Below are 26,693 nucleotides of genomic sequence, written 5' to 3'. Positions count from 1 at the left end.
GCATTGGAGTTTCCCCAGGGCAACCAAGGCCGTTCCTTTGTTTGTTGCAGGTCATCCATGTAATTGGTATGTGAAACACGTCCTTAACAGTTAGAGTTTAGTCATGTGGCTTCAAATTTCTCAATTTCAGTTCTTTTAACAACAAAGTAAGGAAAAAATATCTTATAAATAAGAGAAGGCCTAACATGACACAGAAGATATTTAGAACATTTATACAAAATGAGTTCTTAACATCATCATATAGACCAAATGCAAGTTTTCTTTTTCTACAAACATTAGTGTATAAATACATAAAATACACACCATAACCCCTAAAATACATCACTTACAAAGCAACTGACAAGGCGACGAAGATCAACTAAGGGGTGAGAGAGTTTCGGATGTGATGATGGGCACGAGTCTCATAATGCAATGGGAGATGGTTTGCAGGGAGTTAGACTGAGGGATGAGAGAAAGTGAGCTTTGGACTACTTGAGGGGGGAGAGAGAGAGAGAGAGAGAGAGAGAGAGAGAGAGAGAGAGAGAGAGAGAGAGAGAGAGAGAGAGAGAGAGAGAGAGAGAGAGAGAGAGAGAGAGAGAGAGAGAGAGAGAGAGAGAGCAAGCAGAAAATCAACGTCAATGAGAGACAGAGAGGAAGAGAGGAGAGAAAGAGAGAGAATCAAGGGGTGGGGATTATATGGGTTTTACTTACATGAAGGCGGTTTTATTTTTTCTCCTATTGGAATGCAGATGTGTCAAATGTTATTGGAGGATGTAAACCCCCTCTACTCACCGTGTCTGGCCCCTAGCCTCGCTCAAATAAATAGCTTATCAATTGAAATAACAAATATAATAAATAATCCACAAATTTGTTCATATGACTGACTTAACTTCCACTTACCTTGATTAACAGAAAATCATTTTCTTTTATTTTCTTTTCTGTCTCTCTCTCTCTCTCTTACCTCAATGACATGCACACCTCCACTTTCTATTTTTTTTTCCTTTTCCTTCATTTCCAAGCCCACTTCACGCCTCACCATTTTACTCTCTCCCACTTTTCAATATCCATCACTTCATACACTCTGCACAACTTCCTTTCCTCTAGCAAAAAGGACTCGTTGCACCTATTTACATGCATGCAACTCGTTTCCTTTAGTACTAAGTAAGATTTTAACAAGCCGGTTTACTATGGAGGCACCATGGTATAATTATTCCCTTGCGCTGTCAAACCCTATAGGTAGAAATATAGGTTGTGCAACATTTCGGTTGCCTTCCTTTTCGCTTCTATCCATATATATACACTACAACAAAAAAGACTTTTTGGGACCATTTCGTTTTGGGATGAAATGAAAATCGACCCAAAAAGTGAGATTTAGGGACGAATTTCATATTTCATGCCAAAAAAATGACGGAATGTCTATAACGTTCGAATGCATTCGAACAGTCTAGTTAGGGATGAAATATTTTGTCCCAAATAATTATACCGTTCGAACGTTAATGATTCAACATTCGAACGGTTAAATTTAACCGTTCTACCCTAGATTTTGGTGTGTTAAGTAAAATTTTTTAGATGAAAATTGCTATACTGTTCGAACGTACCAATTTAACCGATTGAATGATGAATTAGCACTATTCAAACTTGATTTGTAGGGGTCAAATGTGACCATATGTTTTCTTCTTTTGGCAAAATTATATTTATATTAACTAGTAATTATAAGAAATTTATCAATTAAATAATAGGAATAATATAAATTAATAACTAGTTCAGAAAATATAAAATAATACTAATTCATAGTTAAATACTGAATTTACAAAACACAAAATATTGTCCATGCTAAAAAGAAAAAATAAAATAAATAAAAGATAGAAAGTACTAAGACCCCAAGTCTTTCCACACTTCCTTGACTATAGCTATACATTACTTTATTTGTGCCAGTCAAGAACTGATGGTGACCTGCCTCAAACATGGCATCAAACTTTGTACGTAACTTAGAGATGCTAGCAGTAATCTCTATACGAAGCACAAACACAATAGAATGGATCTCCATACTCAATGCATCGATCACCGCTGATGTCTGTCTGCTAATCACTGCACCCAAGATTTCAGCCATCTCTTCACGAGTAACGCTGTGTACTGATGCCTCAACTTGTGTGGATGTCTCAGCAGCACATACTCCATGATCTCCTGGTTGTGCATCTCTCTAAGGATCAACCCGTTTTGGAACATATCCACAAAGATGCAATCTCGAGTGTCCCATGCTGCGTGAGAGGGCAGTGCTATTTATCGGTCCCATCGGCTTCCGTTTACGCTTGACAACATCAAGCATGACACCAGCAAATAGCAGAAATCAGGTGATCAAGATTCTAAATGGTAGTATATCCATCGAAATGTAACGGGACTCTGATCGAATCCTATGGAATATATACCCCACTAGGTTGATACGAATGCCACGAGTGATCCATATCATAAATTTCATCTGATTATTGCCAACCTCTATCTTATGTTGCTGAGGGTCAATGTTGTTGGTGATTATCAAATTCAAGATCTTGAAGAAAGAAGATAGATCAATCTCTTTGATGCTCTTTATCCCGTCATATGGTAGAGCATCTGGACCAACAACCAAATCCCTCACCTCATGATCAGCAAGGGTATTGACCTCATTAGTATAAACTGATACCTGCTCCTCAGTTGTCTCCACCTCAACTAAAGGATCAGACTCTCTAGGCACCATGTTCGGATATGCATCTGGCAACCTAGGAATACCGAGATGCTCAGCAAGTCCATCTTGTGAAAATACAACTGAAACTCCTTGGATAGAGATCCTGTATGCCCCTCCATCACCTGGGCTGGCACTACTGAGCTCTCTATACAACTTAGCAACAATGTCAATATAAGAGACTGACTCCCATGCTTCCTCCCGCTCATCTAGGATAGGTCCCCAACCACGATCACTGAAGACTGATGGCAGGGAATGACCCTCCCAGACAAGATTATATAAATCAGAAATCTTTTCCGGTCGCTTTAGTGAAACAGTCCTCTCCCTACCTGGACTGCTACTAGTCTCAGTAGGATTGCATCGCATATGTCCTGCCCTAGAAGAAGGCATTATAATCAACCTGAAATTAAAAATTAAAAATTAGGTTTACAACATTAACGATAAAAATATAATAAGTAACTATTCACAGTACTTTAATACGAATAACAATTTAATAGAATGAGACATTGTGAGCAACAAAATTTTTTATAAATAATATCAAATTATTTAATATTAATAGAAATTTAATATTTAACAAAATGTGATAAATTTCTATATTAATTTAATTATAATATAAAAATTATTCTCGTTAAGATTTAATAGAACTACAATATGGAATAAAAATAATGATTCACTAATATTAATAAATTTAATTATACCATTCGAACTCCTAAAATAGCGCTCAAATGGTACCTTTACCGTTCGAACGTATAAAACAACAGTCAAACAAGATTGGATTAACTCCTACAGTTCGAACATCTAAAACAACGTTCAAATGGTTAACTATTACCATTCGAATTCCTAAAATAGTGCTTGAATGGTACCTATACCAGTCGAACGTATAAAACAATGGTCAAACGGGATTAGATTGGCTCTTAAAGTTCGAACGTCTAAAACAACATTCGAATGGTTAACTATTACCATTCAAACGCTGGTTAGAGCGTTCTAATGGTATGCAAATCGACCTTAGAGACGATGTTGAGTCGACTCAACCATTGAAATCCATAGAATCCTTCGATTCCATGGATTTTTCATCAAAATAACACATAGAAACCTAAATAAACCTTCCTACAAAGAATTAAAGCAAATCTACAATGAGTATTGATGGATAAATTATTTTATTCTGATTCAAACAAATAATCCATCAAAAACTTAAATATAAACTGTAAAATGGTTAGAAAAATAAGAATACCGGTACTTAGAGGAAGATGCTTCGATTGGGTGTTGTTCACGGCGGTGAAGACAGTTTTAAACGGTGGAGATGGACGATTAAAGCCTTGAAAGGATATTGGCAATTTCTGTTTGGCGTCCATGAAAATGACATCCACGGCAAGTTATATATACAAAAACATTCAAACAGTGATGTTAATATTTTCGAACGTTTAATTGAAAATTAAATATTTAAATACTATATATACTATATTATTTAATAAATTATAATATATCATAATAATTTATTATGATATTAAATTTTATATATTATAATATATGTTATTATATATATATAATATACTATATATAGTTATTTAAGTTTAATATAGTATACATTATATTATATATATAATATACTATAAGTTATATGATGTAATATAATATAGTATATAATATATTATATACTAGTGTAGTATTATATAACATATATGTGATATTAAAGATCATACTATATATGATAATAAATATATGTTATGATTTGTCTAGTATATTAACATATTATATTTTAGTTTTAGTCTAATTAGTTGACACAATATATGCTAGTAATATAGATGACACTTATATGATAGTATATACATGTTATATATTGTGACGCCCCCAACTCTCACGTACGGACACGTGAAAATCGAGACATCGGGATAATGACAATACGGGTCACACATCCCATCACCAAATGTCAAATGTGTGCATAAACAACACGTGTATAATAAATTAACGCAGCGGGTAATAAAGTCTTTTAACTAAGTACCAAAATTTTGTTTAAATACAAATTCGCTTAAAACAAAAACGTACCAAAATATTACAAGTTTAACATCATTTCAAATCCAAATTTATATAACATAAAAGCAAGTAGAATAATTTTCCAAATGTAAAACAACTCCAAGTCAATACTTTGGCGAAACCACCTCCTCAGGCTCAGCCTCCTCCTCCTCAAACTCTACATCAAAATCTATGGTACCAAAATGGTGCCACAGGTAAGTAATAAACCAAACAAATCTCAAGATAAAAATATATCCATGCCACAACAATATGCATAAACATGATGCCATATGCATATGTCCCAAAAATTTACATTTTCTATGCACGCCAAAAATCTCATTTTAGCCCAAAACATTTCCTTTAAACATATCCTTACCATTATCCCAGATAATGACCCAAAAACCAATCTCGCCATTTTCCTAGAAAATGACCCATTAACCAAACTATCAAAGCACTGTAGGTGGGAATTGCAAGCGGGACTTTACCACCATTCCTACGCGTGCACCGTAGGCAGGAATTACAGGCGGGACTCTACCACTATCCCTGCTTACCACCATCCCTACAAGTCCATCTGTAGGCGGGACTCTACTACCATCCCTGCTTACCACCATCCCTACGCCGCGTGCACCATAGGCGGGAATCACAGGCAGGACTCTACCACCATCCCTACTCACCACTATCCCTACACGTGCCTCTGACTCAAACCAATCAATCCTATCATTCAAATATACCAAAAATCATTTCTCGCTTGAAAACCCAGTTTTCAATCTCCAACACATGTACATGCATGCAATTACACAAAAACCCAGTTTTCCCTTTTAAACATGAATATGCATGCACTATGCAATGTGAACATCAAGACACAAAATATCCAACAAATATCAACATCAACCAAGTATAATTAACTCTATCCTCAAATCCATCTAGCACCCGACTCCTCAGACTCAGTCCAACATAACCAACCAATCACAATTTATTATAAAGTAAAAATATATTTAAATCTAAAATAAAGTTTGAAAAATACTTACAGCGCTATATAATAATTTTTGGAGAATCAACAAGTTGGAAAAGGTGGAAGAAAAGGAACGTTACAGTGCAAAAGCACTGTGGCAGTGGGTTGTAAAATATCCACTTTTGAATGGGGACGATCCAAGGCTTAAGATTGATAGGGAATAGCTTAGAGGTGTTTATAAAACTAGTGGAAATGAGAGTTGGTCGTGGGTGGCAACGAAAATAGCGGTGGAAGGCCAAAAAGCCCAAAACAAAAAGTGAGGTCGTGGGGGCTGCTCCCGCAATGGATCGAAGCCAGAAATTGGTGGTTTAGGATGGTAAGAGCTCGATGATGAAACTGTGAAGAGATAGTGGCCGGTGATGGAACGACGGCGGCATTGGAGGGAAAAGACGTCGTGGCTTAGAGGAGCTCGTGGTAGTTAATGGTGGCTCGGATGAAGGTGAAATTTGGTGGGGATGATAACCGGCCGAAGGGGAAGAAATCTGGGTGGGTCGTGCACCGCACAGCATCGGCCGGTGGCGATTCTGGGCAGACAAAAAAACTGAAGGTGAGGGAGAGGGGAGAAATCACACGGGCTGGGAAAAATAAAGGAGGAAGAAGGAAAAAGAAAGAAAAAAGGGAAAGAAAAAAGAAAAATGAAAGAAAAGAAATGAGATTCAAACCTCATCTCTGGAATCCAGAAATTGCTCCAACGAAAATAATTTTAAAAGCTATAAATTGAACAAAATAATTTAAACACCACATCTAGCTAAAATATAATAAATAACTAGTAAATACTAACAACAAAATTTTAAATTCAAAAACCAACTAAAATAAATTGAACATCAATTTAAACTCAAAACAATAATTAATATTAAGAAAGCTCTATAAATTATTTTTCACAGCTAAATAAATTCAATTAAAATACGATAATTTAAAATAAAAGAACCAATATTTTAATTAAATTGAAATATTCATTAAGTGAAAATACACGTAAAAGCGGAGTATCACATATATAGTCTATTATATTAATATATTATATTTTACTTACAATCCAATTAGATGACACTATATATGCTAATACTATATATGATACTATATATATGTTATATATAGTCTAATGTATATACTTTACTATGATGTATGATGTAGTATGATATTATATATTATATTATATTTTACTATAATATAATAATAATATGCTGGATTATATATTATACTATGATATTACTATGTTACTAAACTATAGTATCATCTAATATGTCTATATATATTAATGTTGTTCTTTTATTTAATGGTATAGTGTAAAAAAATATTATTAAACATTTACCAAGCCATTCAAACTATTAATAATAAGTGTTTGAACGGTTTGATAAATTAGCATTACTGTTTGAACGTACTATTTATCGGTTCAAACGTGAAACTTCAGTAGGGAAATTTTGCCGCTTCATTGTTTCACGTTCGAACGGTAAATGTTCTACAATTACACGACAGAACCTCACAATCTCGCTCTCCTCCCACCACTCTCAGTCTCGCTCCTGACAAAACTAGAGCCGAATGTAAGCAACTAGCTCATTTCTTCCTCAATCCAGCCCCCATATACTATTATTATTTTCGTTTTGGGTACAAATCTCCTTGCATTTTCATCTCTCAAAACCAGGTACGCTAGCATTTTCTCATTTTAGTTTGAATGTGATATTTTGCAATGTTAGAAATTTGTTTGTTCTTGATATTGTGTGTTTTTGTTTGCTGTGAATTCGTGATTAATGGGGTTTTCAGTTGTTGAAGATGACTGAAATATGGAATAAACCCGTTCAAACAGTACACAATTACAGTTCGAATGGTTATGTTATGTTCGAACATAGTTTAACACTGTTTGAACAGAACATTATGTGATGACCCGCTTTTAAGTGTATTTTCGCTGAAATAATTGTTTTTATTTTAATTAATATATCAGATATTTTATTTTATTTTAACTGCGTTTTTAAAGTCGGTTTTTAATTTATTTTAATTTATTTGAGGTTGTGTTTTATTTCTTTTAGTTGTTTTTGTGGTTTTAATCTTTTTGGCGGTTTGTTTCTTTTCCCGGAGTGAGGACTGGACCTCATTTCTTTTCACATCTTTTTTTCTTTTTCTCTTTTTCCTTTTTTTTCTTTTTCCCTTCTTTTCTTTTTTCTTCTTTTTCTTTTTTTCTCTTTCTTTTCTCTCTCCTCTCTCCCCCGACTCGGACCCCCCCCCGTGCACTCTCTCTCTTCTCTCTCTCTCCCTCACGCCGGCGTCAACCTTCCCCAGCCCCTACCGCCGCCGTCCGGCCACCGTTCGGCCTCCCACCGGTCCCATTCTCTTCCTCTCCTTCCGGTCTACCTTCCCTCCAAAACCCACCCCCAACCGGCCGGCCATTTGGCCGGAAAAAGCCCAACAAGCACCCACGGTTTTCACTCCGATCCGCCGCCGTCGCTCCACCTCCGGCCACCATTTCTTCACCACTTCATCACCGGTCCCTTGCCGTCCTAACCCACCCATTTCCGGCCTCCATCGACCACCGGAGCAGCTCCCACGAGCTTGTTTTCCGATTTGCCATTTTCGGCCATTCCGCCGCCACCCACGGCCGTCCGTCACTTCCAATAGCTTCACAACCACCTCTAGACCATTCCCTATAAATCCCGTGTCCTAGTTTGTCCCCGTTCAAAAGTGGGTTTTTCGGACCCACGGCCACAGTGAATTTTCACTGTGACGTTGCTGTTTTTCCGCCGCTTGCAACGCCGCTTGTTTTCTAAAATTGCCGTATAGCGCTGTAAGTATTTTCCAAACCCTATTTTCAGATTTTAATATATATTGCTCATTCAATTATTTACTGTTGTTGGTTGTTGATTCCGGACTGAGTCCGAGGAGTTTCGGGGGTCGGATGGATGGAGGACGGAGTTACTTGTTTTATTGATTTATGATTGTTGGTTTATTTTAATATGCATTGTTGTGGCATTACATGGTGCATGCACGTGTGTTGTGGAGTTATGTGAAAAGCCTGTGTATTGGCGTGAGTGGTTTTACGGGTGCATGTGTATCACGAGCCCAAGCCGGGATGGGTTATTATCTCGGTGGAGCTCCTCTGGTCACTCGGGAGCGGAATAAACTGAGTGATGTACCCTGAGTTGTCGAGAGAGACGACGGGAGCGGGGCTAGGGGATGCTTGGCTACGAACGCGCCGGGCGCGGAACCGGGCATCGCCCTACTCACCGACTCCGTGGCCCTTCGCTGGCGAGGGCTAGAGGATGCTTGGCTACGCACGCGCGGGGCGCGGAACTGGGCATCGCTTGTTAGGTGTCACATGCGTGGTGGTACTCTGCGGTGTGACACTGGAGCCAGGGTGTGCGGATGACTCCTAGGGGAGGTCATGGTGCATACGGTTAAAATTGGATAATGGTTCATGAGGCCAAATGTGACTTTTGGCATGTTTTTCGGAAAGGATATGTTTTTGGGTCATATGGGTTTTTGGCGTGTGTGGAAAACTGGTGATTTTGGGCTTTGTGCATTGGGCATGTTTCATGCATCTTGTTTGAGTTATATGTGTTTTTATCTGGTAGTGTTTGGGGTTTTACTTACCTGCGGAACCATTTGTGGTTCCGTAGCTTTTGGTGCAGGAGTTGAGGAGGAGGAGGAAGAGGCTGAGCCCGAGGATGCGGCTCCGCCGGGTTGCTGATGTTATCTTTTTATTTGTTTAAAACTGCATTTGTGTTTTGTAATATTTTATCTATGTATGTTTTAAACAGCTTGTATTACGTTAAGAAAAATTCTGGTACTTAGTTATGACTTTCTTATCCGCTGCGTGTCTCTCTGTACACAATTGCTGCCTTGCACACACTCGGCACCCGTCGATGGGATGGTGACCCGGGGTGTCACCATCCGGACGTCTCAATTTCCCCGTGTTTGGGCGTGGGGATTTTGGGGGCGTCACAGGTGGTATCAGAGCGGTTTGGCTCTGGGTAAAACCACAAGTCCCGTAGGTAGTACCAGAATGTTTTTAAAGTTGTGTTTTAAAATTATGTTAAGTATAGTTGTTTTATTTGTTTTATTTGTTTATGTTTGTTTGCTTGTTTTATTTAGTTATGTTTTGGCGTGCGGGTTTCTTTTGTTTCTTGCTGCGTGGTGCTGTTTTGTTTTGTTGGTTTTATGATGGTTTTATTTGTTTTCTTAAAGGAGGGTCAAGAGTGGTGTTGTGACAGGAATATGGGGAGACCAGGTAGACCAAGGAAAAATACTCAGGAACCGCAAGACAATACATCCAGGGATGACTCCATAGCCGAAGCAATTCGGCAGATGACGGAGTTCATGCAACAGAATATTAGGCCACAACAGGCAGGGCCTTGGCCACCACAAGGACCTTGGCCACCACAAGGGGTCCTTGGCCACCATCAGGAGGGCCCTATCCACCGTCAGGAGAGCCTTGTCCGCCACAGGGAGTGTATTGGCCACAACCAGGAGGTCCCTGGCCATATCAGGGAGGGCCTTGGATGTATCAAGGAGGGTCCAGTAGCATGGTGCAAGCCGGATGCACCTATGAGCGCTTCTTGGTGCATAGGACTCCACACTTCAATGGGAATGAGGATCCACTTCAGGCTGGGAAATGGATCAAAGATCTGGAGAAGACTTTTGAGGTGTGTGGGTGTACTGAAGCACAACAAGTACTCTATGCCAGCTACCTCTTACAAGGTATCGCTTCTGATTGGTGGGATACCAGGAGGGTGATGTTGGAAGCTGAACTGGGATCTTTCGCTGCGGTGACCTGGCAGCGTTTCAAGAAGGAATTCAATGACCGCTTCTTTCCCGCATCGGTAAGGAAGCAAAAGGCAAGAGAATTCTCTAATCTGGTCCAAGGGGGCGCAACAGTGGAACAATACGCCCGGAGGTTCATAGAACTTGAGCGGTTTGCTCCTCATCTTGTTGCCACAGAGGAGCTGCGAGCTGAGCGTTTTCAGGAGGGACTACGCCCTGATATACGCCGTTTGGTGGTCAGCCATCGGATATCCACTTTTCAGGAGTTAGTGGATGTGGCCACCCTTATAGAGAGGGAAAATAATCTGAGTTTGGGCTCCCCTTCAGGGCAAAAGAGGCGAAGTTTTTCTGGTGAAGGAAGCAGCTCGGGTTCGCCTCAGAAGTTTGTTCAGCGAACTGGAACCCGATCTCAAGCATCCTCCAGTGTTCGCATGGGAGGACGTATGCCTGTTTGTGGAGTTTGTAATAGAGCTCATGAGGGCGAGTGTCGGACGAGTAGCGGACCCCAGTGTTATCGGTGCGGCCAAGTGGGGCATATTGCTCGGGATTGCCCCGTTAGAGCTCAAGGAAGCCGTGGAGGTAGACACGGTGGAAGAACCAACCCGAGACAAGCAGTGCAAGCCCGGGTTTATGCTGTCACGCCCGGAGAGGTGGACGATGAGGCACCAGCGACCCATGATGCTGGAGTAATCACAGGTATGGATTAATTTAATCTTTTAAGTTGGATTTATTTTTGGTGTATTTGGTTTCTTCGTTGTTTTTTTTTGGATTTCATGGGTTGTGTGTTTGGTTCAGGAAGAGTCCGTTTGTATGAGTTTTATGCTTGTACTTTGTTTGATTCTGGTGCTTCACGATCGTTTGTGTCTTCCACATTTGCTCGGGTGTGTAACTTGGTCACGGAACCGTTGCCGAAGGCTATGGTAGTGGCGCTACCCGACGGCGAGATGGTGTGGTGTTCCAAGGTTGCTTTGGGATGCCCGTTAAATTTTGAGGGAAGGTTTTTGGACGCTGATCTGGTGGTATTCAAGCTGTTGGGTTTCGATATCATCCTCGGGATGGATTGGCTATACCGATATTCTGCGACTATTAATTGCAGAAGTCGGACAATTAGCTTTCAGCTTCCGGATGGTGATTGTCTGGAATTCGCGGGGAGTAAATTGAAAGAAAAACCGATGATTATATCGGGGATACAGGCAAGAAGAGAAATTGCATGGGGAGCGGATGCATTCTTGGTCCAGATGGTATCCACGCCGTCTGAGAAGAAGTCCTTGGCAGACATTCCAGTTGTGGAAGAGTTCCCCGATGTGTTTGTGGATGATTTGCCCGGACTACCCCCCGTGCGAGAGATGGAGTTTGTTATAGATTTGGAACCTGGAGCGGCTCCTGTGCATAAGGCTCCTTACCGCATGGCACCGGCTGAATTGAAAGAGTTGAAGACTCAGTTGCAAGAATTAGTAGAGAAGGGATTTATTCAGCCTAGTACATCGCCGTGGGGTGCCCCAGTTTTATTTGTTAAAAAGAAAGATGGAACTCTTCGTATGTGCATTGACTATCGGGAGTTGAACAAGGTGACCATCAAAAATAAATATCCTCTCCCGCGGATAGATGATTTATTTGACCAGCTTCAGGGAGCAGCCGTGTTCTCTAAAATTGATCTGAGGTCGGGATACTACCAGCTGAGAATCAGAGAGCAGGATGTGCCTAAAACTGCCTTCAGATCGAGGTATGGACACTATGAATTTAAGGTGATGCCGTTTGGGCTAGCTAATGCTCCTGCTGCTTTCATGGATTTAATGAATCGGGTATTCCAACCTTATCTGGATTCTTTTGTGGTGGTATTTATTGATGATATACTGATTTATTCCCGAGATATTGAAGAGCATGTGTATCATCTTAGTCTGGTACTTGAGAAATTGAGAGAGCACCAGTTGTACGCCAAGCTCAGCAAGTGTGAGTTCTGGTTGGAAGAAGTTAAATTTCTTGGGCATGTAATTTCCCAGGGTGGGGTGGCAGTTGATCCCAGTAAGGTAGAAGCCATTTTGTCATGGCCACGCCCAACTACAGTACGCGAGATCAGGAGTTTCTTGGGGCTCGCCGGTTACTACCGAAGGTTTGTAGAGGGTTTTGCTCGCTTATCCGGACCTCTCACAGCTTTGACTCGGAAGAATACAGAATTTGTTTGGTCAGAGAAATGTGAGAGAAGCTTCCAGGAATTAAAGAACAGGTTGACGACGGCACCAGTGTTAGCACTCCCTGAACCGCATAAGCCTTTCGTAGTCTTCAGCGATGCGTCCAAGTTTGGGTTGGGTTGTGTCCTTATGCAGGAAGGACGGGTTGTAGCCTATGCATCTCGTCAGCTTAAGGACCATGAAAAGAATTACCCGACGCACGATCTAGAATTGGCTGCGATTGTTTTTGCACTCAAGATCTGGCGGCATTTCTTGTATGGGGAAGCTTGTGAGGTATTTACTGATCATAAGAGTTTGAAGCATTTGTTTTCCCAGAAAAATTTAAATATGAGGCAAAGGCGGTGGCTGGAGCTAATCAGTGACTATCAGTGTGAGACAAGTACCATCCAGGAAAGGCTAACATAGTTGCTGATGCTTTGAGCCGGAAGTCTCATTTGGAGGATGAAGCCGAACCGTCAGAAATGGATTCGTTACTTTATGGGATGAGAAGGCTCCTTATAGAGAGTTCGCAGCAAGTAGAGATTTTGTCTTCGGTTCTGGACATTCGGGTAATAGATTTTGAAGAATTGAAAACTCTCCAAAGAAAGGATCCGAAGCTGCTGAACATCAGGAAAAGAGTCCGAAAATCTCGAGGGCCGTTGCACTATAGCATGGATAGTGATGGAATACTTCGGTTCCGAGATCGCAGAGTGATCCCAAAGGACTCAGATTTCAAGGAACGGATCATGGCGGAAGCTCATGCGGCCCCGTATTCAGTTCATCCCGGCAGTACAAAAATGTATCGGGACTTGAAGAAGAATTACTGGTGGGATGGAATGAAGAAGGACATCGCCTTACATGTTGAAAAATGCCACACATGCCGACAGGTAAAGGCCGAACATCAGAGACCTGCAGGTGTGCTCCAACCCCTCCCTATTCCTGAGTGGAAGTGGGATGACATCACGATGGATTTCGTAGTGGGTTTGCCGAGAACACCTAGTGGGAAGAACTCTGTTTGGGTGATCGTGGACCGGTTAACGAAGAGTGCTCATTTTCTGCCTGTTAACAACACCGACTCTTTGAGTAAGTTGACCCGTTTGTATGTTAAGGAGATAGTGAGGCTACACGGCATACCAAAGAGTATAGTGTCGGATCGGGACCCGAGGTTCACATCGCAGTTCTGGAAGAGTCTGCAGGCAGCGTTGGGTACTAAGTTGAAGTTCAGCACCGCTTATCACCCGCAGACAGACGGCCAGTCAGAGCGCACCATACAGACCCTGGAAGACATGTTGCGAGCATGTGCCCTGGAATTCCAAGGGAGTTGGGAAAATCATTTGCCGCTCATTGAGTTTGCCTACAATAACAGCTACCATGCGACCATTCAGATGGCTCCCTATGAAGCTCTTTATGGAAGAAAGTGTAGGTCGCCCTTGTGTTGGGATGAAGTTGGGGAGAGTAGAATTATTGGACCCGAAATAATTCAAGAAATGCAAAGCCAAGTTCGGATCATTAGAGATATAATGGCGGCAGCTCAGAGTCGCCAGAAAAGCTACGCTGATACCAGGAGGAGAGAATTGTCATTTGAAGTTGGTGATTGGGTTTATCTTAAAGTCTCTCCCATGAGAGGTGTTAAGCGTTTTGGTAAGAAAAGGAAACTAGATCCGAGGTACGTCGGCCCTTTTCAGATTCTGGAGAGAGTAGGGTCCGTTGCCTATAGAGTTGCTTTGCCGGATTATTTTGGGGATGTTCATGATGTCTTCCACGTATCATCCCTGAAGAAGAGCTTTGGACAGCAAGAGCCACGCTTCGTCGACCCAACGAGTATTCAGTTGCAACCGGATCTCACTTACGAGGTTGTTCCGTCGCAGATTTTGGATTGGAAGGAGCAACAATTGAGGTTCAAAACGATACCGTTGGTTAAAGTGGCTTGGGGAGATCCGTTAGCTCAAGACTTCTCTTGGGAGCGAGCAGCGGACATGAGGGAGCAGTACCCGTATCTGTTCGAATGATGAAGGTATGCATTTTAATCTTGATCTCTGTTAGTTTGTGAGCGTTTATGTGGCTTGCTTTAAGTTGGTAGTTGATTTGCAATTTCGAGGACGAAATTGTTTTTAAGGAGGGGAGGATGTGATGACCCGCTTTTAAGTGTATTTTCGCTGAAATAATTGTTTTTATTTTAATTAATATATCAGATATTTTATTTTATTTTAACTGCGTTTTTAAAGTCGGTTTTTAATTTATTTTAATTTATTTGAGGTTGTGTTTTATTTCTTTTAGTTGTTTTTGTGGTTTTAATCTTTTTGGCGGTTTGTTTCTTTTCCCGGAGTGAGGACTGGACCTCATTTCTTTTCACATCTTTTTTTCTTTTTCTCTTTTTCCTTTTTTTTCTTTTTCCCTTCTTTTCTTTTTTCTTCTTTTTCTTTTTTTCTCTTTCTTTTCTCTCTCCTCTCTCCCCCGACTCGGACCCCCCCCCCGCCGTGCACTCTCTCTCTTCTCTCTCTCTCCCTCACGCCGGCGTCAACCTTCCCCAGCCCCTACCGCCGCCGTCCGGCCACCGTTCGGCCTCCCACCGGTCCCATTCTCTTCCTCTCCTTCCGGTCTACCTTCCCTCCAAAACCCACCCCCAACCGGCCAGCCATTTGGCCGGAAAAAGCCCAACAAGCACCCACGGTTTTCACTCTGATCCGCCGCCGTCGCTCCACCTCCGGCCACCATTTCTTCACCACTTCATCACCGGTCCCTTGCCGTCCTAACCCACCCATTTCCGGCCTCCATCGACCACCGGAGCAGCTCCCACGAGCTTGTTTTCCGATTTGCCATTTTCGGCCATTTCCGGCCATTCCGCCGCCACCCACGGCCGTCCGTCACTTCCAATAGCTTCACAACCACCTCTAGACCATTCCCTATAAATCCCGTGTCCTAGTTTGTCCCCGTTCAAAAGTGGGTTTTTCGGACCCACGGCCACAGTGAATTTTCACTGTGACGTTGCTGTTTTTCCGCCGCTTGCAACGCCGCTTGTTTTCTAAAATTGCCGTATAGCGCTGTAAGTATTTTCCAAACCCTATTTTCAGATTTTAATATATATTGCTCATTCAATTATTTACTGTTGTTGGTTGTTGATTCCGGACTGAGTCCGAGGAGTTTCGGGGGTCGGATGGATGGAGGACGGAGTTACTTGTTTTATTGATTTATGATTGTTGGTTTATTTTAATATGCATTGTTGTGGCATTACATGGTGCATGCACGTGTGTTGTGGAGTTATGTGAAAAGCCTGTGTATTGGCGTGAGTGGTTTTACGGGTGCGTGTGTATCACGAGCCCAAGCCGGGATGGGTTATTATCTCGGTGGAGCTCCTCTGGTCACTCGGGAGCGGAATAAACTGAGTGATGTCCCCTGAGTTGTCGAGAGAGACGACGGGAGCGGGGCTAGGGGATGCTTGGCTACGAACGCGCCGGGCGCGGAACCGGGCATCGCCCTACTCACCGACTCCGTGGCCCTTCGCTGGCGAGGGCTAGAGGATGCTTGGCTACGCACGCGCGGGGCGCGGAACTGGGCATCGCTTGTTAGGTGTCACATGCGTGGTGGTACTCTGCGGTGTGACACTGGAGCCAGGGTGTGCGGATGACTCCTAGGGGAGGTCATGGTGCATACGGTTAAAATTGGATAATGGTTCATGAGGCCAAATGTGACTTTTGGCATGTTTTTCGGAAAGGATATGTTTTTGGGTCATATGGGTTTTTGGCGTGTGTGGAAAACTGGTGATTTTGGGCTTTGTGCATTGGGCATGTTTCATGCATCTTGTTTGAGTTATATGTGTTTTTATCTGGTAGTGTTTGGGGTTTTACTTACCTGCGGAACCATTTGTGGTTCCGTAGCTTTTGGTGCAGGAGTTGAGGAGGAGGAGGAAGAGGCTGAGCCCGAGGATGCGGCTCCGCCGGGTTGCTGATGTTATCTTTTTATTTGTTTAAAACTGCATTTGTGTTTTGTAATATTTTATCTATGTATGTTTTAAACAGCTTGTATTACGTTAAGAAAAATTCTGGTACTTAGTTATGACTTTCTTATCCGCTGCGTGTCTCTCTGTACACAATTGCTGCCTTGCACACACTCGGCACCCGTCGATGGGATGGTGACCCGGGGTGTCACCATCCGGACGTCTCAATTTCCCCGTGTTCGGGCGTGGGGATTTTGGGGGCGTCACACATTATACATCAATTTCTTTCCAATTAGAAATTAGAATATATAAGGATAGTTATCCTATTTAAAAATAGTTTAAAAATACTTAAACCAAATAAAAATACAAATAGTTAATACTAAATCTTTAAATTAAAATAAAAATAGTTAAGATTTAATAATACTTAAATCTTAATAATACAACTAGTTAAGATTAAAATATTACTAAATCTTTAAATTAAAATATAAGTAGTTAAGATTTAATAATACTTAAATACTTAATATTTAAATTAATAAAATGAATTTTAATTAAAATACTACTAAATCTTTAAATTAAAATATAAATAGTTTAGATTTAATAATACTTAAATACTTAATATTGGTATCCTGGTCAAAGAAAGTCATGATGGAGAAAATATTAATTTCTATGAGGTTATTGTTGATATAATTGAAATGAACAATTTAAGGGAGTTTGGAGTGTATTTGATTAAGTGTTGAAATGAACAATTTAAGGGAGCTTGGAGTGTATTTGATTAAATGTTGAAATGAACAATTTAAGGGAGCTTGGAGTGTATTTGATTAAGTGTGATTGGTGGGATTTAAGCAATCCTCGAACTGGAGTCCTTGATGATGAATATTTTTTTAGTATTAATACATCAAAAAAATGGTAGGAAGATGATCATTTTAGTTTGGCTTCTCAAGCATCTCAAGCATTCTACTTAGATGACCTGAAATTAGGAAATCAATGGCGAGTAGTATAAAAATATTTTCCAAGAAATATATAATATTATCCTTCAGGCGGAAGGACAAGATGAAGAAGAAAATAATCCCTCTACTCAAGAAGCATACCAAGAGAGTCAGCCCGTCTTTAATTTGTTTGTAAATTTGAGTCAGTATGAGATAATTCCATTAAATAGAGAAGATGTTGAGGTTGAAATTGTTGATGCGACAATTGAGCAAAATGTTGAATTATCTGAGGTATCTACAGATGATGATACCCAATTGTCAAATGATACTGATACAGATTATGATTGACCAATTATGTGTTCACATTACACTTGATGACAACTATTTTACTTAATGAATATTGTATCAGTGTTTTGAAATTATGCTACCGAAGAGAAAGGAAGTTCGCATCCAATCTCTACCTGTTCCTAGCTCTCCTTCAGACTCACCATTAGAGATTGACTCTACAAAACAAGGTAAAAATCTAATAGTCATAAAAGTTATTAATTAAGGTCATATAATAGACATTTAATATAATTGATTATGATTTTATATTTTATAGAGTTCACAATACAATTTCGTTAAGGTCGAGGCACTACTAGAGGCATGACGTTGGAAAAATATCGTAAGGTGAATAAGATAAAGGTTAACATTTTTTATGAACATACCAGAGGTGAAAGACAACCATAGCTTGGCTTGCATCACATGTAGATGCTCTTACACGAACTTATGCACCTTTGGCAACAAGTTCATAGAAAAAAGTACCCCAAGATGTTAAAGAACTTATCAAGAAGCGTTGGTTGGTAATGTTTAAAACATTTCTTTAGTAAAATAAATTTTTATATTTTACTTAAATTTAGAATATTATAAATGATAATATATTTGTGTAAATTTTTTTCAATGATGATTTCGAATTAAATTTTGGTCAGAGAAAGGAGCATAAGATTGTGGAAGAGTTTATGAGTAATGGATTCTGCAAATATAAGGTGAGGATTCATGAGCATTATAATACGTACGAGAACATGAAAGATGCACACCAACATCCTTTCCAGGATGTCCGACCTTCTGAGTGGGAAAATTTTGTAACATGTTTGAGGATTTATCATATAAGGTATAATTAAATTAATTGTTTTAGTTGTCCTATTTTTAATTTTGCTTTCTAATATTTTCAGTTTCTATGTAGGAGCAAAGTTCTATAAATAAAACAAATAGATCGAAATTGAAGATTAATCATCAAGCAGGCTCAAGATCTTTCCATCTCCTCTCTAAGAAATTGATATTGCTATTTTTTTATTGTATATAGTTAATTAAATATATGAATCCTAATGACTTTATATCTTAACAAATACTTATTGTAGCAAGATTCAGATACCAATTATGATCTAACAAAATTATATGCTGCATCACAAACTAATCGTAATAGAGAGTGGACTCATCCCGATGCCCGTGAAAATTATGTAAGTATTATAATCTATTTTAAATAAATATATTAGAATATTTATGATGATATTAACTCTTTATCTTATGTGTAGGATAAAATGGTTGCCATATGTGCTAAATCTGCGTCAGATCAAAATTCTTCAACACATGATGTTGATATTTTTATACAAGTTCTGGGTCAACATTCAAGATATTTGAGGGGTTTGGGTCACTGTGTAAACCCTTCTCCCTCTTCCTCTTCTTCCGGGTTTGCCTCACGGCCTCTATAACACAAGAGAATGTGAATCACAAAATCGAAAAATTAGTTGCAAAGCAACATGAGTTAGAAGCTCAATTGGCGAAACAATGAGACATGGAGATGTGCCCCAAACAAAATGAAGAACAACAAGAAGAGTTCAGGAGAGAGATGCAACTCCAAATGCAGCAGCTTATCCAACATTATAAGTCTCCAAGCACCTGATGGTTTTTTACGTATAGATTTTGGGATTATCTAATTATGTACAAACAATGCCAGTCTCACTATTATTTATTTAGTGTGCACTTATTATAAAACTTTTGTGAGTATTAAACAGTTTCTGCTATATTTTTTTCAAATAGTATGAATGTTTATTTGGTTTTTTATTATTATGGAATTTTAATAAAACAGTTATCACTCGAACGACCACATAATGTTCAAACACCATTGATTAAACGTTCAAACGACCACAGACGATCACATAACATTCAAATGGCATTTATTTTCATAGCGTTCAAACATAACTTTTACCTGTTTGATCTCTTTAACCATTCGATCAATCCCTTTAACGTTAAAATGGAAAGCTATATTTATACCGTTCAAATGTTCACAAAATGTGTATTTGTTTGAATGTATTTTTCAATCATTCAAACAATTTAATATCGTTCGAACGTAAAATAGTAACCATTTGAACGATATTCTGGGACAAATTTCAATCGTGACAAAAAAAATTTCCCGTTCGATCGGTTTCAAATGGTTTCCTTCAAATTTGTCCCAAAAGATATATTTTGGGACAAAATGGTGATTTTCATCCCAAAATATGTTTTGGGACAGTGTTGTAGGGACGGATTTTTTTTTGTCCCAAAAAATTTTCTTGGACAAAATCCCTATAATTTGGGATGAAAATTTTCATCCCATAAGAGCTATTCTATTATAGTGATATATATATATATATATATATTAAGATACATAAATAGAAAAAATTAGTTGCATAAAATAAAAAAACACAAAATTATGGAGTATTGTTATACATAATTATTGTTATTATATATATTATAAACTTTAAAATAATTTTTAAGATACGGATTTAAATTTTTAATCAAGTCAGTTTGTCGCACCTATTTAATAAAGTATTATTATTATTCAAGAAAAATTATACTTGTCATTCCTTACATCACACACCAACATATGATTTTTTATTCTTATCATTTTATTTAAATACACATATTTACACCCATTATATATTCAATTAGTGAGTACTGTACTGGGTATCACACCAAGAGAAATGATATTTGCCGTCATGGAAATCGCAAGCATCGCGCAATCTTTTTAAAACAAGTGAATAAATATGAAACTCACATGAAAAATAGCTAATTATTAAATAGTAGAGTCCTCTCTTTTTCAAAATGATTACGCGGTGCTTACATACTCCATGATTGTATGTAGCATTACTCAAGCACAAAATTGATCTCCATCAAGTTACAAACCTATTTACCATTAACAACCCAAATGGATTCGACCCTTAATTGTACACCTCAATTAAGTCTATAAAGCCTCAATAGAAGACCCAAACCTCATGGCTTATACTCCAAAATGACTAGTCAATGATACAATTAAAGCCCCATTAGAACCTTATAAAGAGCAAAAACTTTTCCTTCCCAATTAATGTGGAATCTCATAAACACCCACTATTATCCTTATCATATGGGGTATTATAATCTCCAACTCCTAAATTTCCAATATCCTCGTCGGGCCAGTCTATTGTAGGTGATACGGCTCAAGTCCTTCAATTTAATGTAACACTCAGGCCTAGCACCAAGCCTAAGTTAATCACAAGCTCTATAATTTTTTTTTGTCTTCGGGATTAATAGATATGAAAATGCCATTTGGTATGGAATGAATAATTTTAGGGAGATTGCAGGCCCAAGATTTATTGTGGCAGAGTATGGATTTTTATTGAGGTTGATATTTAGGTTAAAATCATTTGACCAGGTGGAATCTTTTTATTTAGTTATGTGATGAGTTTTGTCATTTTAGAATTTTAGGCATGGCCCATTAATTTTTATTAAACACTTAACTAAGAAAATTTCGGATAACCAAAGAAACTTTTTGGTCTATTCTAACTAGCCAATTTCTTTAACTCTATATAATATCCAAGACGTAAGCCTAATACTTTGAAATTGGCCCAAAAAGCCCAAGCCCAAGCCCAAGCCCAAGAGAACCCAGGGATCAGGTATGTGTGTGTGTATATATATATATGAAAAAGTTTATATGCAACCGCTAATTATCCCCGTCGCGGCCTCAGGGCCTACATGGCATAAAAAGAAAATGGCGTCGTTTTCTTTTTTGCAAAATCCCTCCCTATTCTCTCATCTCTCTCCTTCAATTCCTTCTCTGTTTTCTCTCATCCTACTCCATAGTCGTTCTCTCTATCTAACAATTGCTGAGCATATCCTTTCACTTTTCGTTTCTTCTCGGTGATTTCTCTTCGTCCACATACACTCGACTACTCGAGCTGCTCCCCCATCACCAACCTCAAGGTTAGCTGCCGAGTGCCGATCAATCTCTCTTTTTTCTTGGGCTCTTCCCTTTCTCTCTCTATCTCTCAGTCTTCTCTCTCACTTTCTCTCTATATCTCAGTTTATCTCCTCCTACCTGAGAGACACCACCACCAGAATAGTGCATCTCCTCCACTACACACCATCGCAAGTCATCCATCCTAAGGAAGCCCACGGCGCACACCAACCGCAAAACAATGACAGTTCAGTCAGTCTCTTTATCTCTATATCTGTCTCTGTTTCTCTACCTCTGTTTCTATATTGTCTCTTATATGTCCTAAAATGGGGAGCAATCTGATCTGAACATGTCTGATAGGAGCACATTTTGCTAGGTACCAAAGTTCTAGTCGAGATGCCGTACGAGTAGGAAGGAACAGAAGGTGGGGTGAAGAGAAGATTTTTTAGTGGCTGAAGGACGTGGCATTGGAAATTATTAGATCTCTGGGTTTATTGTGGTTTGGTTGTATGAAATTAGATTTACAAAGATTGGTTCTATAAAAGGACCTAGACTTCTCAAGTGGTTTTGCGGGGTTATGGCTGTTAATTTTTTAAACAATGTTTATGTTTTTTTTTTTTTTTTCATTGGTGTGATGTAGTTTTATGGGTTTAATCTTTGTTTTTCTAGATTTATCGGTTTGTGCATATTCACTTGGTTTTTGGTTTCTTTATTTGTTTGGTTGTTGTAAGTTAGCTTTCATGTTTGGTTATATGAAGAAGATAAGTAGGTGGATTGTGTGATACCCTGTTTTTACGTATATTTTCACTGAATGAGTATTTTAATTTAATTAATATAATAGTTCTCTTATTTTAAATTATTGTATTTTAATTGGATTTATTTTAGTTTGATATGACGTTTAATTTATTTTCGTCGTTTTATAGTTTTTAAATTGTTTTCGTCAGATCAGTTTTTGGACTCCGGAGGTGAAGATTGGACCTCATTTCTTTTCCCTATCTTTTCTTTTTTCTTTTTTCTTTTTCTTTTTCTCTTTTCCTTTTCTTTTTCCTTTCCTTCTTTTCTTTTTTTTCTTTTTTTTCTTGCTTCCTTCTTCTTCCTCCCGCGCGCTGCACCTTCTCTCTCTCCTCTCTGTCGCCAGTTGTTTCTTCAGCCCAGAACCGCTGCTTGTGGGTGACGTGGCCGACACCACCCACCCAAAAAATTTCCCCTCCGGCTGGTGAACCACCCCACCAAATCTCACCTCCATCCCAGCCGTCATTTGCCGCCGAGAGCCCATCTAAGCTGCACGGTTTTTGTGCATTTTCGCCGTCGTCCCTCCACCTCTGGCCACCATCTCTTCACCTATCTCTTGCCATCCTAACCCACCCATTTCCAGCCCTGATCCATTGCCGGAGCAGCTCCCACAAGCTCAACTCCGATTTGCCCTTTTTCCGCTTCCACCGCCACTTCCACCACCACCCACGAGCAAAACTCACTTCCATTAGCTTCATAAATATCTCTAGGCCATGCCCTAGTCTTGGTTTGTCCCCGTTCGAAAGTGGGTATTTTACAACCCACAGCCACAATGTATTTTACACTGTTACGTTGCTTTTTCTCCGTCGTTTGCAACGTCGTTGATCGGTGCAACATTGCAAGTGTACAGTATCGTAGTTTTATAATAAAGTGATAAAAAGAGTATCGTCCTCAGGGATTGATACCTTACTTTTACCAAATACCAAAATTATACTAATCTTGATTTTATCTAGAGGAATCACTAAGATTTTTGTAGTTGCAAATTAAACTAAGATCAACTCAAGAGGAATACGCAAAAGAAATAAAACTGATGTTCGAAGATCAAATTAATGGGAAAGAAAACTTCTAGGAAATCGATTTCACCTAATTCTTCACTAAACTTTTCTCATCCAGCTAATTTAATTTAATTCTTTTTATTCATTAGCAAATCTCTAATTCATCCAACAGCCTCTTTCGATAGTCAATTGAAAATTATTCTTGTTCATCAATTCATATAAGAATATGCAAATTAATAAAGTAAGAAAGCAATTAGACCAATGATTTAAACACTACATAGGTTCATACAAGTCTTTCAATCTCTATATTCACCTATGCTGAGATATTCAAGATCTACCCTATGATTCCCTCTTTCGATAGCAAATCACAAGATTAAATATCATCTAATCAATGGCCAGTTAATTAGAAGCAATAAACTCAGAATAAATCAGATAAACAAAGAGAGAATTGTCTTAAATTAGCATAGACAATCAACCATAGTTCGGAACTAGGTTATATCGTTTTCCTAGAATAAATAAAATTTAGCTCATGCTAGAAATGGAATTCAATATAAACGAATTCACCATAATTGTTCTAAGAATATTGGAAGAAAATAAACACTGAAAAATACTCCTTGTAGCCACAACTCATCTTAAGAAACTCAAGGAAATGATTCAATGCTTTTCTCCCGTCTGTGCTCGTGTATGATTCCAACGTACGTGCAATATATGGAATTCCCTCTCCAAAACAGATGATTTGAATCCTTCTAGCTGTGTTTTTCTGTCCCAAAAAGTGTTCTCCCGTCAAAAGGTACGGCCATATGGTGAAAAATCCCTTTTATATGCTCTGACGGTGGAAAACCTTAGATTTGGAAAAATTCGATATTCGCTCGAGCAAGGTGTCGAGCGAGAATCGAGCGTTCGACTCTGCCTAAATTCGCTCGAGTGGCTTATCGAGCGCACATTGAGCGTTCAACTCTGCCTGACTTCGCTCGAGCGGCCAATGTCTCCGCTCGAGCGATCTTCGTTTTCCCGCAACCCACTCGAGCTCACTGTCAAGCGGCAGTCGAGCGTTTGAATTTGCCTAAATTCGTTCGAGCGGCCAAAAGCCTCCGCTGGAGCGATCTTGTAAAATCTACAATACGAAATTTTGCAAGTCATCAGTCATGATCCTTCGAAAAATATCTTATAGCGCTGTAAGTATTTTTCAAACTCTATTTTAGATTTAAATATATTATTACTTTTACAATAAATTATTTGACTGTTTGGTTGATTCCGGACTGAGTCCAAGGAGTCAAGGGTCGGATGGATTGATGACAGAGTTGTTTCGTTTTGTTGATATTGTAATTGGTTGGATGATTTTTATCTTGAGGCGTGCATTGCATGATGCATTCATGTGCATTTATTAATTTGAGGCAAACTAGTTTTATCTGTGTAAATGGATTTCGAGTGCGTGTGTATCACGACCCCAAGCCGAGATGGGGCATTATCTCGGTAGAGCTCATCTGATCACTCGGGAGCATAATATACTGAGTGACGTCCCCTGGGTTATCGCTGGGTGACAACGGAAGCGGGCGGGATAGTAATGCTCTAGTACCAACTCTGTGGCCCTTTGCTGGCGAGGGCTAGAGGATGCTTGGCTACGTACGCGCGGGGCACAGAACTGGGCATTGCTCGTTACGAAGTCACACGCATGGTCGTTATCCGTGATGTGAAGAAGGGAACCAGGGTATGCGGATGACCCCTAGGGGAGGTCATTTGGATTTGGGCCAAATGAGATTTTTGGCATGAGTTGGAAAGTAATATGTTTTTGGGGCCAAATGGGATTTTTGGCGTGCGTGAGAAAATGTGTTTTTATCGAATATGTGCATTTAGCATTCTTTCATGCATATTGTTAAGTTTAATATGTTTTTATCTTGTGGAGTTTGGATCTTTACTTACTTGCGACACCATTTTGGTACCGTAGATTTTGATGCAGAGGTCGAGGAGGAGGAGGAGGTTGAGCCCGAGGAGGCGACTCCGCCGGAGTATTGATTTGGAGTTTATGCCTTGTAGTTTGGTTTGAAACGATATTTTAGGCTTGTAATATTTTATTATGTATGCTTTAATCGGGTTTGTTTTATACAAAAATTCTAATACTTAGTTATAAGGCTTTATCTATCCGCTACGTATTTTTGTTGCATACTTATTGCATATACACACACTTGGCACTTGTCGATAGGGTGGTGACCCGTGTTGTCATCATCCCGACGTCTTGATCTCCACGTGTTCGTACGTGGGATTTGGGGGCGTCACAGATTGGGTTGCGAATGGAAGGGTGTAAATTTAGGGCAATGTCTTGTGATCCACGTGTTGTGTTTATCACATATAGATAATATTGCAGCTATATTAGATGTTGAGTTTGGTTTCTTTTATGATTTTGCTCACTCTGGATTACATTCTCAAAGTTTCTTGTCTTACCCAGAAGTTCAGCCGATGGATGAAGACCCACCAATGGATGAAGATCCAGAAGAAATGCAATAGATGAAGACCCAAAAGGAACCCAAATGAAATCTCTCAGACCTTTCTGCCCTGCTATGTTTTGTTTCCCTCCTCTCTGCATTTTGAGCTTCCCACAAATGAAATCTCTGTTCTTCAAAATGAAATTCCCTCTTCCCCCGTAATTTTTTTTAATATAATATTATTGGCTGACATGGCAACTAGTCAGCCACGAGGCCGCAGCGGGGATATGGGACGGTTGTCCCTAGTAGGATTGTATATATATATCTATCTATCTTATATATACTAAGTAGCAATAAGCAGGCAGAAGTCATATAACTATTTTCTGCCCATTTTGCACCTACTTTTGTATTTATTTCCTATGTCCCTCAGGTCTGTTCTCTAACGATTTTGACCCTACTTTATATTTATTTTCCTTTTTTGCCCCTTTTTCCATTCATATTTAATCATGTATTTAGACTTTTGTCCATGCTTTCGTTACCGTCTTTCTCAAATTTGTGTGCTTTGCTCTTGTCAAATTCTAATTTTTTTTGTCACTTCTTCCACCGCTTAGCATAAGAGTGATTTCACCTTCTTCATTTTCTATTGTTTGCCATCTTGTAAAATCAAGTCCTCTCTTTGTTTTAACTTTTCCAAATCTGTTTCTTCGCTTCTAGGTTCTAAATTTGCATCTCGACTCTTGACATTAACAAGTATTTTATTTAAT

The sequence above is a fragment of the Carya illinoinensis genome, chromosome 1 (genome assembly GCF_018687715.1).
Source record: "Carya illinoinensis cultivar Pawnee chromosome 1, C.illinoinensisPawnee_v1, whole genome shotgun sequence".
NCBI classification, from domain to species: Eukaryota; Viridiplantae; Streptophyta; class Magnoliopsida; order Fagales; family Juglandaceae; genus Carya; species Carya illinoinensis.
The sequence above is the reverse complement of the archived record's forward strand: the minus strand, read 5'-3'. Positions refer to the sequence as shown.